Genomic DNA, 17,838 nt, shown 5'->3' with positions numbered 1-17,838 from the left:
TTTCTTTCTTCATAAACAGCCACTTAGCTTGATTACCTCCTACTCACAACTCTCCAGTGTTTGCAGACCTGCCAAAGGCTTTTGCACAACAGCATCTGACCACTTCATCGTGACACTGTCGGGATGATTAAATGTATGGATCACAGTTTCCCAGGCCGGACCACCTCAGTGGCAATGAGTCGGGATAGCATCACCTCCCTATCTGGGCCATGCCAGAGTACACTCAGGTTCCAGACCAGCGGGACTTGATCAGTCAGTGGGCAAGGCATTAATCTGCTGTGACACATAGACTCTCCCCTTGGAGACGTTGTATGCTGGGAAGCAGTCCAGGAGCAGTGCCCATTGCTGCTAGAGTAATGTTGGGTGTCAGAGGAGCTAGCATGGATGGAGGGACAAGGTATGGAGGGACTGGGGTGAACAGACAGAGGAGGAGCTCAGATGCTGGATCAGCAGAGGAGAAAAGAGGCATATGGGAAGGAATAAGAGGGATGGAATGTAGCATAGAGCAGATAAGGGCTATAAGTTAGTTTGAAAAGAAGCTGAGTTAAACTGCAAGGGAGAGTGACGTCTTCACTGACCAATTATTTTTCATGTTCAGATTTTAGGTGAATGTGCTGCCTTCAGAATTCTGTTATGGTACAGTGGGGCAAAAAAGTATTTAGTCAGCCACCGATTGTGCAAGTTCCCCCACCTAAAATGATGACAGAGGTCAGTAATTTGCACCAGAGGTACACTTCAACTGTGAGAGACAGAATGTGAAAAAATCCATGAATCCACATGGTAGAATTTGTAAAGAATTTATTCGTAAATTAGGGTGGAAAATAAGTATTTGGTCAATAACAAAAATACAACTCAATACATAACCTTTGTTGGCAATAACAGAGGTCAAACGTTTACTATAGGTCTTTACCAGGTTTGCACACACAGTAGCTGGTATTTTGGCCCATTCCTCCATGCAGATCTTCTCGAGAGCAGTGATGTTTTGGGGCTGTCGCCGAGCAACACGGACTTTCAACTCCCGCCACAGATTTCCTATGGGGTTGAGGTCTGGAGACTGGCTAGGCCACTCCAGGACTTTCAAATGCTTCTTACGGAGCCACTCCTTTGTTGCCCGGGCGGTGTGTTTTGGATCATTGTCATGTTGGAAGACCCAGCCTCGTTTCATCTTCAAAGTTCTCACTGATGGAAGGAGGTTTTGGCTCAAAATCTCACGATACATGGCCCCATTCATTCTGTCCTTAACACGGATCAGTCGTCCTGTCCCCTTGGCAGAAAAACAGCCCCATAGCATGATGTTTCCCCCCCCATGCTTCACAGTAGGTATGGTGTTCTTGGGATGCAACTCAGTATTCTTCTTCCTCCAAACACGACGAGTTGAGTTTATACCAAAAAGTTCTACTTTGGTTTCATCTGACCACATGACATTCTCCCAATCCTCTGCTGTATCATCCATGTGCTCTCTGGCAAACTTCAGACGGGCCTGGACATGCACTGGCTTCAGCAGCGGAACACGTCTGGCACTGCGGGATTTGATTCCCTGCCGTTGTAGTGTGTTACTGATGGTGACCTTTGTTACTTTGGTCCCAGCTCTCTTCAGGTCATTCACCAGGTCCCCCCGTGTGGTTCTGGGATCTTTGCTCACCGTTCTCATGATCATTTTGACCCCACGGGATGAGATCTTGCGTGGAGCCCCAGATCGAGGGAGATTATCAGTGGTCTTGTATGTCTTCCATTTTCTGATGATTGCTCCCACAGTTGATTTTTTCACACCAAGCTGCTTGCCTATTGTAGATTCACTCTTCCCAGTCTGGTGCAGGTCTACAATACTTTTCCTGGTGTCCTTCGAAAGCTCTTTGGTCTTGGCCATGGCGGCGTTTGGAGTCTGACTGTTTGAGGCTGTGGACAGGTGTCTTTTATACAGATGATGAGTTCAAACAGGTACCATTCGTACAGGTAACGAGTGGGGGACAGAAAAGCTTCTTACAGAAGACGTTACAGGTCTGTGAGAGCCAGAGATTTTCCTTGTTTGAGGTGACCAAATACTTATTTTCCACCCTAATTTACGAATAAATTCTTTACAAATCCTACCATGTGGATTCATGGATTTTTTTTTCACATTCTGTCTCTCACAGTTGAAGTGTACCTCTGGTGCAAATTACTGACCTCTGTCATCATTTTAAGTGGGGGAACTTGCACAATCGGTGGCTGACTAAATACTTTTTTGCCCCACTGTATATGTTACAGCTTGGGTTGAAATAGTCGGGGGACAATAATATAGAAGCAATTTCATGAAATGTCTAGAAAAATTGATTAAAAATACATTGATTAAGACACAGCAACTTTGTTATATTTTTTTGTGGAATACTTTTGTTTTTAAAGGTGTACTCCTGCCCCGTTATACAACCCATCAATCAAATAACATACAATAAGACTTCCCTTTTATACTCAGTTACCTGACTGCCATGCCCATCTTGACTTTTCCCACTATAATAGCAGTTTGAGATTTAAAGTGATAAATCATAATTTAGCCCCCTTAGCATTTCTGAAGTGTATTACAGAGACCAAGCCTGAGTCAAACTTTGCATTTTCGTCAGAACCTGCCAGCAGCAGTCAACAATACACAACTCTAAGCGACAAACAACAACAAAAAAAACCAAGGAATATTTTACTGAGGAGCTAATGTAAGTTTCTCTGTCCATAGGGAGTAATAATTTATTTTGAATATTATTTCATGCAAATATGTTACTGCAGCTGAGGCTGGCATGTTTTGTTGATGGGGAAGGAAAAGTGAATATGAAAATAGAAAGTAAACTAGGATGGGAAAAAACTAATGAGTTCATTGCAGATACTCATTCAAGTGAGTTTTTATGGTAAAAAAATGTCACCATCTCCAGTACCAGTCTGACATGATTCAGTAGTCCATTTGACATAACCCTTTGAGTGTATCCACGTCAAATCAATTCCAGGAATGCAGAGCATGTCATATTCTGAGTCTGAACTTGGGGTCAGGAGCTATATAAAGGCAGAGAGAGGAGAGAGACCAATGCAATCCTCAAACAGCCGTTACATTATTTTGTGTCTTTTCTTAATACATTGTTTTTCTATTTTCTCAACCCTAATAAAAACTTGAAATAGCAACATTATTAAAGTTGTGTAATGGTAAATGGCCTGTATTTGTATAGCGCTTTACTAGTCCCTAAGGACCCCAAAGTGCTTTACACACTCAGTCATCCACCCATTCACACACACATTCACACACTGGTGATGGCAAGCTACTTTGTAGCCACAGCCACCCTGGGGCGCACTGACAGAGGCGAGGCTGCCGGACACTGGCGCCACCGGGCCCTCTGACCACCACCAGTAGGCAACAGGTGAAGTGTCTTGCCCAAGGACACAACGACCGAGACTGTCCAAGCCGGGGCTCGAACCGGCAACCTTCCGATTACAAGGCGAACTCCCAACGAGCGCCCGTAATATAAAAAGGTAAAAAGAAAGGGTTAATGAAGAAGGTGACTGCAGCATGGTGGCAGGCTCACATGATTGCACTGCATGCTAGACAGAGGAAGATCCTCCAGAACATCCTCATAAGAAAGCGCTGCTGGTCTACGGTTGCAGTGATCATAATCTAGTGCAGCAAGATTTTACACTTCTTTAAGTGTAAAATATATATATAAATATATATATATATGTGTGTGTGTGTGTGTGTGTGTGTGTGTGTGTGTGTGTGTGTGTGCGCGTGCGTGCATGTTCGGCCTGTGAGTTTAGGTGGACAGCCTTGTCTCGGTAGGTTTACAGTTCTGCTCTGTGGGATGTTCAAGGCTTGGGAAATCTTTTTGTAGCCTAAGCCTGCTTTAAATTTCTCAATAACTTTATCCCTGACCTGTCTGGTGTCTAAATCCAATCGAGAATCTGTGGCAAGATCTGAAAACTGCTGTTCACAAATGCTGTCCATCTAATCTGACTGAGCTGGAGCTGTTTTGCAAAGAAGTATGGGCAAGGATTTCAGTCTCTAGATGTGCAAAGCTGGTAGAGACATACACTAAAAGACCAAAAGGTGGTTCTACAAAGTATTGACTCAGGGGGCTGAATAATTATGCAAACCCCACTTTTCAGTTATTTATTTGTAAAAAATGTTTGGAATCATGTATGATTTTCATTCCACTTCTCACGTGTACACCACTTTGTGTTGGTCTTTCACGTGGAATTCCAATAAAATTGATTCATGTTTGTGGCTGTAATGTGACAAAATGTGGAAAAGTTCAAGGGGGCCAAATACTTTTGCAAGCCACTGTAGCTATGCATACCCTGCCCTTTCCAACTTGAAGTGATGACCCCAGGCACATTTCAGTTGGACTCTTATTCATCTAATAAGATTTATCAAAGACAAAGGCCTCAGTTAAAATCACACTGTTAATTAATCCTCTGAGGTCTAAGTTGTGGGTGAGGACCTCAAGCTTAATCCCAACCATAAATCAAAACCTAAGCAGCCAGAGTATGCAATTTTTAAAATGTGTTTTTATTAAATTGTTCTCACAGGTTTCTGCAGTCAAGGAACAAAGAACATTTTCTACAGCAGGCTTGGAGGTTAGGTTTTGCGTTGCATTACCTCCTACAGTGCCTTAAAACTCAGTGGGTTAACAAATCTATGATGCAAAAATCCACAAATTGCTCCAATTAACACACTAAATGCATACAATTATACATTTAAAAACATCTCTATGCAAGAGGGCTTTTCAAATGCTTGTGTAATGACTAGAACTATATATTAAAGTAAAGTGTTGCAATCCTTAGACAAAACAGAGCATATAGGTGCATGGATAGTTAGTACAGTGTGAGTGAAGGCCTGTGGGGCCGTCATCCACCGGTATGGTATAGGACAACTATAACTAGTGTGAATAGATGCCAACTTAAAAATATAAATAACATAAGCTTTCTTATGGATAAATGTAACACCTACCCTACTCTTCAGCCTAGATGTAGTGCATTAATGAAATGCATTGCTAGCAGTGGGATAGACCAAATAGCATTTTGTCTCCTGAGTCCCTTCTGCCTCCACCACAGTTTGTCTCCTTGGAATGTTGAGCATAAACATCAAAGCGGAAATTACATTAATCGAGCAGTCTGATGTTACATTTTGTTCCAGAAACTTTATTTCCTATGAAAATACACAAGAAGTCCCTATGCCTCTCGGCATGCTAATAATACAGCCTCCAGATTACAGTCATTGTCCTGCAGTGGTGTGGGAGTGTGGGAGAGTAATGGGGCAATGCGTATGCCATAGAGGGAATCAGGTGCTAGGAAGTCAGGGTTGCTGCTCTCCCCCAGGGCTTGGAAGACAAAGGCTGGAGACCCGCCCCACAAATGTCAGAGACAGCACCTGCTGCCATGAATAACTACAGATATAACACAGACAGGACACATGCCCACCTGCTGGGAGGGCACACACAGGCCACCATGCCACAGTGAAGACTGAAGAGGTTCAGGGAAATGCAGAACACAGTCACAGCATGGTGTATAATTAACACAACATATTGTACCAAGCCAGATTTTATTTTATTTTCATTAGCACTTTAAGTAAATAGGTTGGAATTTACATTTGGACAAAAATACCCTTAGTTTAACTATGTACATTGCTTCTTGTTAGCAAAGTGTTTTTCACTACAATTTCTACCCAGAGGTAACAATATGTGTAGTAAAATGACTCTCATCATGGCTTCTGAACCCACTGGGAGAAAAGATGACCAAGCTTTTTAGTAATCTGGTGATTCTGGAGCTCTGGCTGACAGTGCCAAAGAGCTGTCAACTAATAAAAAAAGATGAAACAAAATAGGAAAATAATGTTTAAATAACTCAGAGAAAGGGAAGGAAATGAAATAGAAATCCAATTATGATTTCAGTTTGGTCCTGCTAAATCAAAATTAATTCACAATCAGCTAATGCTAATTTCTCTGAGGAACATAAGATCTCCTGCGTGTGAAGAAATTGTTTCTGCCTCTTAAGCCTGAGTGTTTCATTTCAAATTTGAATCGAATGTGCAAAAACATTTAAAAGCTACCAACAAAAATTATGTTCATTTTACTTTTAGGTATGTTGTCATGGTCCTGGGTCTTATTTTGAGTTTTTCAAGCTCTGTGTATTTGTATGTTTAGTATTTTCTGTGTTATTCTTAGTTTGCCTGTTGTAAGTTTTTGTGTTTTCATTAACGTTTTCAGTCTTTAGTCCTTTTCTTCCTGTTGCAATTCTCCTTTAGTGCTGTGTCTGCATTTATGGTTTACTTATTCTCATTTCCTTTTTAATTTTGGTCATCTTTTCTCTCTTGTGGATTTTGGTTTATTTCACTTCTTTCCCTGCCTCAGTGTATTGATTGTCAGTTGTTACCTCTCTTAATTTGCTCCAGCTGCCTCCACTTACATCATTACCTTGCGTGTATGTAAGTAGTGTTAGTTTTCCTGTATTTGCTTGTCGTGTTGTACTTTTTCCCTTGATGCCTGTTCCTTTGTTCGTTTCTTGGATTTCTGGCACTGTATTTTGGACTTATTGGATTTATTATTTAGTCTACCAGTCATACTAAAGGTTTGCATTTAGCTTTTAACTCTGCGTCTGTGTCCTGCATTTGGGCACTAGCCTGCAACCTTCCAAGACATGACATATATATAGCACCAGTTCACAGCAGGGACTTAAAAAAAAAACCAAACAAACAAAAAAGCAAAGTACAAAATAAATATATAGAAAAACAAGCAAAGCTATAAACTCTCCTCTCAACTATTATAATATTATACAATTAATAAACAAATACATAAAAATATCCAGGGTAACAGTCAATATAGTTAAAGCTTTTCTCCTACATCACAACTGGCAAACTGCCGTATTTCAAACCTTGAGTAGTTAAATTGTTGTGTTATGCATGGACCAGATAAGTGAGTGCGTTTTTGCAGTAGCTAAGTATCAAAAACCTGGAGAATAGTACTGCTGGTTTTAGGATTTTGTGACAACCATTCATCAGTATTGCAACAAATAACTCCACAAAGAATCACTAATTACCATTTATTTCACCATATTAGCACTTCATATATAATTATTTTCCCTAAAAACGACAACAAAAATACAAAACACGAAAACCCCCAAAAAACAAGTCTTTCTCTGATGCAAGGCGGTTATTAATCATAGGACAAGACAACAATATTTTCTATATTTGTCACATTTGCATGTTTCAATTCAAGTGATGATGATTTCCAGGGATCATGACGACCATGTCAACTCATCTCAATCTGATTTAACCCAGAACTATGACTAGGCCACTACAAAACCTTCATTTGTTTTTTCTGATCCAGTCAGAGTTTGGTTTTCAGGCGTGTTTAAGCTCATTGTCCTGCTGCACAACCCAAGTGCACTTGAGCTTTGGGGCATCAACTAATGACTGGAGATTCTACTTCAGGACTTTCTGTTAGAGAACAGAGTTTGCCAAGTCATGTAGGTCCTAAAGCAGCAAAGCAGCCCCAGAATATCACACTGCCATCATCATGTTTGACTTGTTCGTGTGATCTTTTTTATGAAATGTAACGGTGGATGTAACGGGATGCAAACATTCCTAAAAGTTCAACTTTGTCTCATCAGTCCACAAAATATTTTTCCCAAACGTCTTTAGGATTATTAAGATTACAATTACTTTCTCAAACAAAGCTAGGTACATTTGGATGGCTTTTTCCCATTAATAAATAAAGTAATTTAAAAGCTGTATTTTGTATTTTTTGGGGTCATCTTTGTCTAATATTTTTTGATGATCTGAAACATCTAGCTGTGAAAGAAGAAATCTGGAATAATTTTTCATAGCACAGATGTTTAGAATGGGCTGTCAAAAATGGTTTCATCTCACCATAGAAGCAAAACAAAAATCCATAATGTAACAGATAGCATAATTCTATATTGAAGAGAAATTAATGTAGGTATGGGTTATTTGGCATGTGCCTTATTGCAAAAAGTTTGAAACCACTGCCTTACAGAAAGCAAACAAGCCTGTGTACTGACTGAGTGAAAAGTAACAGAGCACCAGTTGGAGAGTTTGGATCTCAAACTGAAATAAAAAGCTTCAACAGAGGTTGTGCGAAAGTAAACTCTTCATGATAATTTTGTTTCCGTTGTTGCAATAGGACACATAAATAGATATTGAAAACTAAATAGAGCAGGTATCTTTTTCTCTAGTAAATTCAAAAGAAGGAAATTCTCATCTACAGCTTTGTGCTCAGGTTTATTGCTCGGTAGTCTACCGTACATTTCCCTCAACAGCCCACCATCATGTATTTGTCTATGTTCAGAAAGCTGAAGAAATGTATTTATTTTGTGAAACAAGAAACCATGCTGTTAGCCAGAATTAAATTTCAAGTTGTATGAAGAAGACTCAGGGTGTGGTAAGAAGTGCATGTATTTACCTACATATACAAAGAAAGACTTAGAAAACCCAACTTTATGTCTTATTCAAAGAAATGTGATTTGCATTACCCTGAACATGCTGCACTAAAACTAATCACGCAATGCAGAGTGTCAAGGGCAGTGCATGCTGATTTGTGAATCTCCTTGTGTATGTGAAAAAATATTAACCCAGAACATATTATCCTAAGCTGTGTGTATGTTGACAAATTTGTAATATATTTAATTGTAGGTTTAATTTAGAAAACCCCTAGCTTTTACTCCTGTCACATTCTTGGAAATGATCACTGATGCAACATCCTTGTAAAGCTAAACCTGCATAAAATTATTAATAGGAAAATTCTCCTAGTTGCTAGAAACTGCAGGTTTAAAGCAGACTGAAAAGATCTGAAAAAGTTTCCACAAATGGTTTTGATAGCTTGATATGAATGTTTTAACTGTAAAATCTCCATTCTCTCTAAGTACTGTTTCTGCCCGATAACAGTTAAGTTAATTCTTAAAATGGCTTTAGCACAGCTGGATAGTTGTCAATTCATTTGTTTTAAAATAGAGTTTCACAAACTAAATTAATTAGTCTACCACACTTACATCTGGACCTGCAGCAGTCCATGGTCAGTGCTCTTGGCACAGTGAAAAAGATGGGTGTATGGGTGGTTGGCACTTCATATTGAGTACAAACCTTGCAAATGCAGCCTGATGGTAAAGACAGATAGGGGTGCAGAGGGCAAGAGGGGCACCATAAATCAACATCTATCTAAGCTGCCACATTTAGTTTGGAGTGATGCCTCCTCAGCATCCCAAAGGAAAGGTAGTAGAAGCAGACCTCACAGCACTTCTGCTGTTCCTTGACAGTGTGTGCGATTGCATAATTCACAGAAACATTGCTCAGAGATAACATTCTTTTGTTTATCTCTGTCATGTTGTTTCTTCGTTTTGAGAAGCTACATTGCATTACAGACTTTATAGCCTGCACTGCCACAGTACAAACTATAAAGTGTACTGACATAAAGTGTACTGGACCAGACTATTTTGTATGATGTATAGTATCAGATTTTTTGAACAAACATATGAATAATGTTGATCTGTAGGGTATGGAAATCTGTAAAGGATTTGTTGGGTTATACAATGACATAGCACTGAAAACCTACAGGATATTAATCCAAAATCAAGAAGTCGCTATATACGCAAACTGGCATCCTCAAAATAACCTTTTAAACGTTCGCACAAATCACATTATATAATTACTATGAAACACTGCCAAAATTTTCTGAACATTTTAAACTACAAGAAATAAAATAAAACTGTCTGCATAGATGTGCTATGCATTTGTGTTACTCATGCTGTGTGTGCATAAAACCAATGACAGCAACATGAGGGACTTAGAAATCACTCTACTTCACTGTGTTTAGTTAGCATGTTCTAGCTGTGTCTCCCTGGGTTTTCTCCGGGTATTTCTGCTTCCTAAGTGCGCATAGGTGTGAATGCGAGTGGTTCTCTTTTTGCATGAATCCTGTGACAGGCTGACAACCTCTCATCGGTGTACACCATCTCTTGCCCTATGGTAGCTAGGATAGGCTACAGCCCCCCTGAATTGGATGGGGGAAGAGGATGGATGAATGGATGACAGATCGATGGGTGGATGAATGGATGGACTTATCTGTCTAACGTCTGATCTAAATATGATCATTCTTTGCTTCAAAAATTAAAGACATATCTGAGCTTAAAGCTAAACTTCAAAATACCAGTCAACAATCAAATGAGACATTATTATCTCTGTCCATCTTTTATAGAGAGTCTTGGAGGATAAAAGGCTTTGTTTTTTTTTAATTGTTAGGGCAAAGGTAGATTTTGGTTTATGTTACAATTATGGCAAAGATCGAATTAAGGCAAGTGATAAAAATAGGGGTAAAGTTAGTCCAGCGCTCTAAAAAATTATGCGGGTTAATGTAATGTCATCTGGAGTGCTTTGTCAGAGTGCAAATGAGTAAGACAATTTTGGTAACTCTAAGTAAGTTAGAAAATAATACTGCAAACATACCTCCACTTTCTCTCACACCATATACATTTTTTTATGTTGTTCATCTGTCCCTATTACAAAAAGGGGCATTTCTCAAGTGTTGTAGTGATTAAGGTTCTCATTGGCGATAATGACTGCTTTTGTGTTTTTTACCTTAACTTAATCATTTAATATAATAATAATAATAATAAAAACATATTAGACGATCAGGGTTATGGCAAGGGATATGAAAGAGCAATTTAAGTATTTTAAGCGTAAATGTTTTATTCAGGGAGAAAAGATAAGATGAAGTGGTGACTATGCTCACAAAGAAAAAGGCACATTCAGCTATGTACTGCTATTTCTCAGAAACCCATTAGTGGAATTCTTGGCGTCCAATTGTACAATGCACTTGGTTCAAGCTTGATTTTGACAAGAAGACAGTGACCATCAATATTCAGGAAATCTCATGATGCATAGACCTGCTTTCCATATTCATTTCTTAAATTCATCAAACACACTGACATGTTCGCTTATTTGGCACAAATGTGTAATACTGTAGTTCTCTATGTTTTTTTTGTTTTGTTTTGTTTTTTTACAGTATTTCAGACTGACGGCTCACCAAATTACAGTACATATTTGCATTTAATTGCAATAGTAAGGTTAAAAGGGCCTGTCAGTTCTTAGTACCAACCTCATTTGGGACTTCAGCAAGCGAGACAATCAGGCTACTGAATGCACCCATGCTTTTTGTCATGAGAAATTACCAGCAGCTTGTTTAATGTCTTTAGGATTATAGTTATGTGAATGGTAATTACAATCATGGTGATGATGATTAAAATGTGGATGCCTCCAAGGTAAAACAAAATGAGAAAGAATAAAAGGCTGCAAATGAATCGGTTGGTAAATGATCAGTTACAGACTCTGAAAAACTAGATGTTCTGAAGAGTGGTTATCTTTGGATAGCTCAAACTGATTAAACGAGTGTAGTATCTCTGCAGTCTTACTTTCTTCAGGTATCTTATCCTTCATTTAGTTAAAGATGTTTTACTATTTTTCCAAAAGAGATTACTTGCAGAGAACATTTGATATGTTGTGTGTAGTTCCAGTTCCAGGAAACATTCATATTGGCTTACACTTTAATACCAGGAAGACAAACCATGAGCTGATGGTTATTGTGAATCTTTGAACTGAATCACATATTTTCAGGCAGTGTGGATATTTATTTTGTTGACTTTTCCCAGAACAGTAATACAGTGAGGCAGTTAGTCAAACATATTCAGAAACAAGCAAGGAGGATATGTTTTTCACTCTTTCAGGCAGCGATATTGAAGGGCTCATTTTGAAAGACAATACTGTTGCATGTGGCAGAGTAATTCAAAGCTACTCACAACTGACCAACATGCAAAAGTGCATCTTCTGGACTATGAATTAAGAAAAAAAAAAAACCCTGGTAAAATGTGATTGTATATATTCTACTAATTCTAAAATTATTAGAGTTTTATTTATGTTTTTGTTTTCAGTTTTAAAAGCTATGTCTTAAGAACCAGAGGCACTGATTGGAGCTTATCAGCATACCAATTCAGGGTCAAAGAGGGGGCAATGGAACCTATCTCAGCTGCTATAGAGCGAGAGGCAGGGTGCACCCTCGCCAGCCTGTTACAGAGTTAACACAAAGAGACAGACCATTCACATTCACACCTATGGGATATTTAGATTCACCATTAGCCTGACCCCACTAATTGCATGTCTCTGGGCTATAGGGGAAACTGGAGTACATGCAGGGAACCCACAGAGACATGGGGAGAACATGCATAGTCCACATGATGGACTCAAACCCAAGACCTTCTTGCATGTGAGGCAACAGTGCTAACCACCATGCTACCATGCTGCCCAGTACCCTATACCCTGCCTCTCACCCCATGACAGCTTGGATAACAGAAGAAAAACTAATTATATTTCTTGTTTGGTTCAGTGTGTAGCACTGTCACCTCATGCTACAGATCTTTTGTCTATGGAGTGTGAATGTTTTATCTTTGCCTGCATTTTAACCGGGTGCTGTGGTTTCCTCCTGTAGTTCAAAGATATGCTTGTCAGGTTAATTGTTGATTCTTTGTGTTATCCCAGTGATGTTGCACAGTGGAATTCCCTAACCTATAACAAAGTATGTAACCATGAGGAAAACCGATAACGATGTCACTGCTAGAGGAAACTGCATACCAAGATAAAAATTGTGAAAAAACAACAAAATAAAAAATGTATTTACTTGTCCAAACTTTAATTTCAAATTCATTATTTTGTTATGAATTTTACTTATTCCATGTGATGGAAAATGAAGTGCAATCAGATGGTTGTTAATAATAAAAAAAATAGATCCATATTTTGCAAACATTCGTCTTTTCCTAAGAGCTGATATTATTGACAGTCTTGCTTCACATGCCAGCTAACATAAAATGCTACAGTTCCTCACTTGGCATTTAGCTAAATCACCAAAGCAAATGTTGATGTTGTCAGGCCCAGGAGGAAGTGTGAGCAGATGTGGGTAATCTGTGTGCCAATAGGATCATGGGGGGTATGACAGTAAGGTGTATCATGAATATGGCAGCAGGTAATGGACCAAGGGAACCCTTGAATGGAGCTCAAGCAGGCAAACAAAGGCATCAAAGTAAGCTCTCAGTATCGCAACTAAAAAAAAAACAAAAACAGGATTGAATAGCGCAGCTCATAGACACAGATCAAACAGTTCACCTTTTATTCATGTGAACTATTGCTGACAGGTCAGACACAGAAAACATGGAAGATGCGGTGAATCCTCATGCAGCTACTTCAAAAGCTCAAGACGTCTACAGGGTTAAAACTTTCCACCATCAACTGCAAGTCCCAAGTGCACTGCAATACTGCAATTTTCTTTTCTTTGTCCAAGGAGGTAATTAGGAGCAGCCAGCATTTGAAATTCCTCAGGTGGTGAGCAGGTTAGGGAAGATGACCTTGATTGTAACATCAGATGGTCAATAAAAAAAAAAGACACACAAAAAAAAGATGGGCCACTAACTCTACTCTATTATCACGTCATATTTCATGTTACTTAAAGATCTACTATAAAATAAAATTTGAAACCATGCAGTGTTAACTGGAGCAGTGACCCATGACTGTTTCAGAACTACCCTTCACTTAAAAAATATATAAGCCAACTTAAATCTCAAAGCTGCACTGTTTCCCTGTCACGTACCTCTCCTCAGTGGAGATTTTTGGACAAAATGCTACTGACACTCCTGTTCAGTGCAGGAGCACACGGCAGAGATGCCCATACACCATCTACACCAACACAAGTGAAGCATCAGGGCATTTCCCTTCTTTGAGGATATGTCTATAGTCTTAGTATAACTTGAAAACTAGACCATTTTTTAATAAGAACTTTGGGTAGATGTCTTTCTAGATGAACATATGGCACATGTTTCAGCATTAGGGGAGTTACTATATATTTAGCAGTACTTAAACTGTAACATTTACAAATATGGTATCATGTTCTGAGAAATCTTGCTCTTAAAAATGTTATTTCTGTAAAGATTTTGTAGATGGAATGATATAAATTCTCTTTAACTGTCTTTTGAGTGCAAATTTGCTCATTTAGCTGACTGAAATCATCATTTGTTTTATTTGTTTACTTTCAGAATTGGATTTTCAATTACATCAGTAAAGTGAATTCATGCAAAGCAAGAAATTTTTTCAATCTGCCACTGAGATGCCATCTACACCATGTAGATGCCACCTAAGGGTTTATCAGTCTCCAGATTTGAAAAGTTTTGCTTAATTTATAACTGGTTACTTAGTATTTAGTATTTTAGTATTTATTTATTTATTGTCATTGTCAAGAACAATGAAATTGCGTTTGGGGCTTCCATACAACCCAAAAAAAAGAAGAAAATAATAAATACCCCTTAAAACCCAAGTGTTATTTAAGTTGTACCATTTCTAAACGTGCTGTTAGCACAATATTGAACAGTAAGGCCCTGCAGAGGGTGGTGACAGCAGCCCATCTCTGAAACAGCCCTAACCAACATCTGTAGAGTCTGTAGAGTCATCAGAAGGACAGTAGCCACCCTCGACAGACACTGTTCACACTCATACCATTAGGAAGACACTACAGTGTGAAAGCAAGAACAAGACTGTAAAACAGGTACCACTGCCCTCTTTTCTGACAGTGTAGAAATAGCTTTGCACCCCAACCTGCCCCCCCCCCCCCCCCACACACACACACACACAGATGCATACATGGACATACACAGAACTACACATTTTTAGTATATCATTGTATGCCATGAGTTTAAAGTGAATGTATTTTAGGTACTTTTCAGCTACTCTTCTATTTCCAAGGGATCGCCACAGCAGATTAATTTGGATGTTTGATTTTGCTTGGGACCATCACTTGAAGTACATTAGCTTGTAACTCACTAAGGCTTAGCATGAGTCTCCCCCTTGTCTCAAACCATGAAGCTTATGTGTGTGTGTGTGTGTGTATTAACTACTACATGGAACTGCTCACCTTGTCCCTTAGATTAACTGTGTATTAATGTATCTCTGTGTTAGTTATGCAACAGACTGGTGACCTGTCCAGGGTGTACCCCACATCTCACCCTATGGTAGCTGGTAATAGCTCTAGCCCCTCCTCTCCCGACTGTGATAAGCATGAGCGGAAGAGGCTGGATGGATAGATCGTGCAGTCACGTAAAGACTATTGGCAAGATGGTGATGGCTGATGGTGTTATAAAATTTATATTCACTATATTAATTTATAAATGGGAAAACTTGCTAACTAATGAATTTATATTGCTGTGTGAGAGATGTATTACAAAAATGCAGGGCCTATACACGTCCCTGCAGTGATCGGTAATGAAAAGAAAAAAAAAAAGGTAATGTTTTTGTTTTTTTAGTCTGACTTGGATTGCTATATTAGCAATACAACATCCATTTAGAATATATGTTCTAAAAAACATCTTACCTTCAGAATTGATTATTTAAGACTCATTCCTGGTGATGAATAAAAGCTTGTGTAAAATGTTCCAGCTTGTTGCATCACACCCAGCTAGGATCATGCCCTGGAAACAAGCCGATCACTACCCCCTGTTTGAGACCTTGAAACAGATCTGCTGGTTACCCGTTTGCAAATAGCTAAACATTTAACCTATTCAGTGAAAGAAATTGGGCAATGCTAGCTCTGCTGTGGCGCCACTCCAGGCAGGAACAGTGGCTGCCACTCATACTCACAGATCAGTTAGAGCTAAGGCCTGTCACTGCCTGGCACATGAGCTCGGGGGGGTGTATGGAGGGTACCCAGAGACAGAGAGGTTTTGTTTCTTTTTCTCCCTTCTCCCTTCCTCATAACAGTTTTACGTATTTCATGTGTGTAGCTGGAACACTGAATTGCTGCTGGTGCTAAATTTCATTTGTCAACAAATGAATCAATTGGAATCAATTTGTAAGTTTTTGTTTTTTAACATTGAACATTTTAGCACAAAGACTTCTCCAAATGTATCACACAGAGCATTATTGGTAAACCAATGAAAGTAATCATCAAACGATAAAACCAGACGGAGTGAGTCCCCTTGTCCTCAAGGCCTGTGCCCCCCAGCTGTGTGGAGTCTTTCATAAACTGTTTATGCTGAGTCTGAGTCTGCAGAGGGTCCCGGTGATGTGGAAGACATCATGCCTCGTCCCTGTACCAAAGACGCCTCGTCCCAGTGGCCCCCAGGATTACAGGCCCGTGGCACTGACCTCCCACATCATGAAGACCCTGGAAAGGCTCATCCTGGACCAGCTGCGACCCATAGTAAGACCACATCTGGATCCCCTTCAGTTCGCTTATCAGCCTCGTCTCGGAACAGAGGACGCCATCATCTACCTGCTCAATCGTGTCTACACCCATCTGGACCAGCCGGCGAGCACTGTGAGGGTCATGTTTTTTGACTTTTCCAGTGCTTTCAACACCATCAGGCCGACCCTCCTGGGTGATAAGTTAGCAGCGATGCAGGTGGATGCTTCTCTGGTGTCCTGGATTGTTGATTACCTGACAGGAAGACCACAATATGTACGTCTCCCTCAGTGTGTGTCTGACAAGGTGATTAGCAACACAGGGGCACCACAGGGGACTGTCCTCTCCCCCTTCCTCTTCACCCTCTACACCACAGACTTCAGCCACTGCACAGAGACCTCCATCTTCAGAAGTTTTCTGATGACTCTGCGGTGGTTGGATGCATCAGCAGGGATGATGAGACAGAGTACCGGGCTGTGGTCGACTCCTTTGTCACGTGGTGTGAGCAGAATCATCTGCAGCTCAACGTGGCAAAGACCAAGGAACTGATCGTGGACTTCAGGAAGACCAGGAAACACTTGACCCCTGTTTCAATCCAGGGGGTCAGTGTTGACATTGTGGAGGACTATAAATACCTTGGAGTACACATTGACAATAAACTGGACTGGGCTAAAAACACCACAGCACTTTACAGGAAGGGCCAGAGTCGTCTCTATTTTTTGAGGCGACTGAGGTCCTTCAACATCTGCCAGAAAATGCTGAGGATTTTCTATGAGTCTGTTGTGGCCAGTGCGATCCTCTATGCTGTTGCATGCTGGGGGAGCAGGCTGAGGGTCGCAGATGCCAACAGACTTAATAAACTGATCCGTAAGGCCAGCAATGTTGTGGGGATGGAGCTGGACTCCCTCAAGGTGGTGTCGGAGAGGCGGATGCTGTCCAAGATAAAGACAATGTTGGATAACACCTCCCACCCACTCCATGACATGTTGGTCAGTCACAGGAGCTCGTTCAGTGAGAGACTGAGATTACCGAAAAGCACCACTGAACGACACAGGAAATCATTCCTGCCTGTGGCCATCTCCCTGTACAACGCATCCACTTAACACACTGTTTGCTGCTACAACTACACATGTTTCTTTTCCAAATATTTATTTATAAGTGACTTATGTATGTATGTATGTATGTATGTATATATATGTATATATTGTACTATTCTTAGTTAGCGTATTGTCTGTCTTGTCTTAATGTTGGTTTAAAATGGAGCACTGTAACAAAAAATAATTTCCCCCAGGGATCAATAAAGTATTCTGATTCTGATTCTGATAAAAATAGGACCTAAAGTGCATATATGCACTTTAGGTCCTTTATTTTGTCACAAAATTGTGTTGCTTCATAGATGCTTTTATGCTTTCGAGCATATTTATTTATATTATTATTATTTAGAACATTCATAGTTTTATATTATTAATATTCATAATTATTTTAGACAAATACAGGATCAATCAGGACCATCAGACAGGTGAGCTGTCACATCTGTTCACAGCAATGATCCACATATTAAGTGTGATCATGGGCCATAAACTTACAGTAAGCATTTCCAGTATTTCAG

The sequence above is a fragment of the Rhamphochromis longiceps genome, linkage group LG7, assembly GCF_057381845.1.
Source record: "Rhamphochromis longiceps isolate RC_006_pf linkage group LG7, R_longiceps_female_GT1.1, whole genome shotgun sequence".
NCBI lineage: Eukaryota > Metazoa > Chordata > Actinopteri > Cichliformes > Cichlidae > Rhamphochromis > Rhamphochromis longiceps.
Note: the sequence above shows the minus strand (reverse complement) of the source record.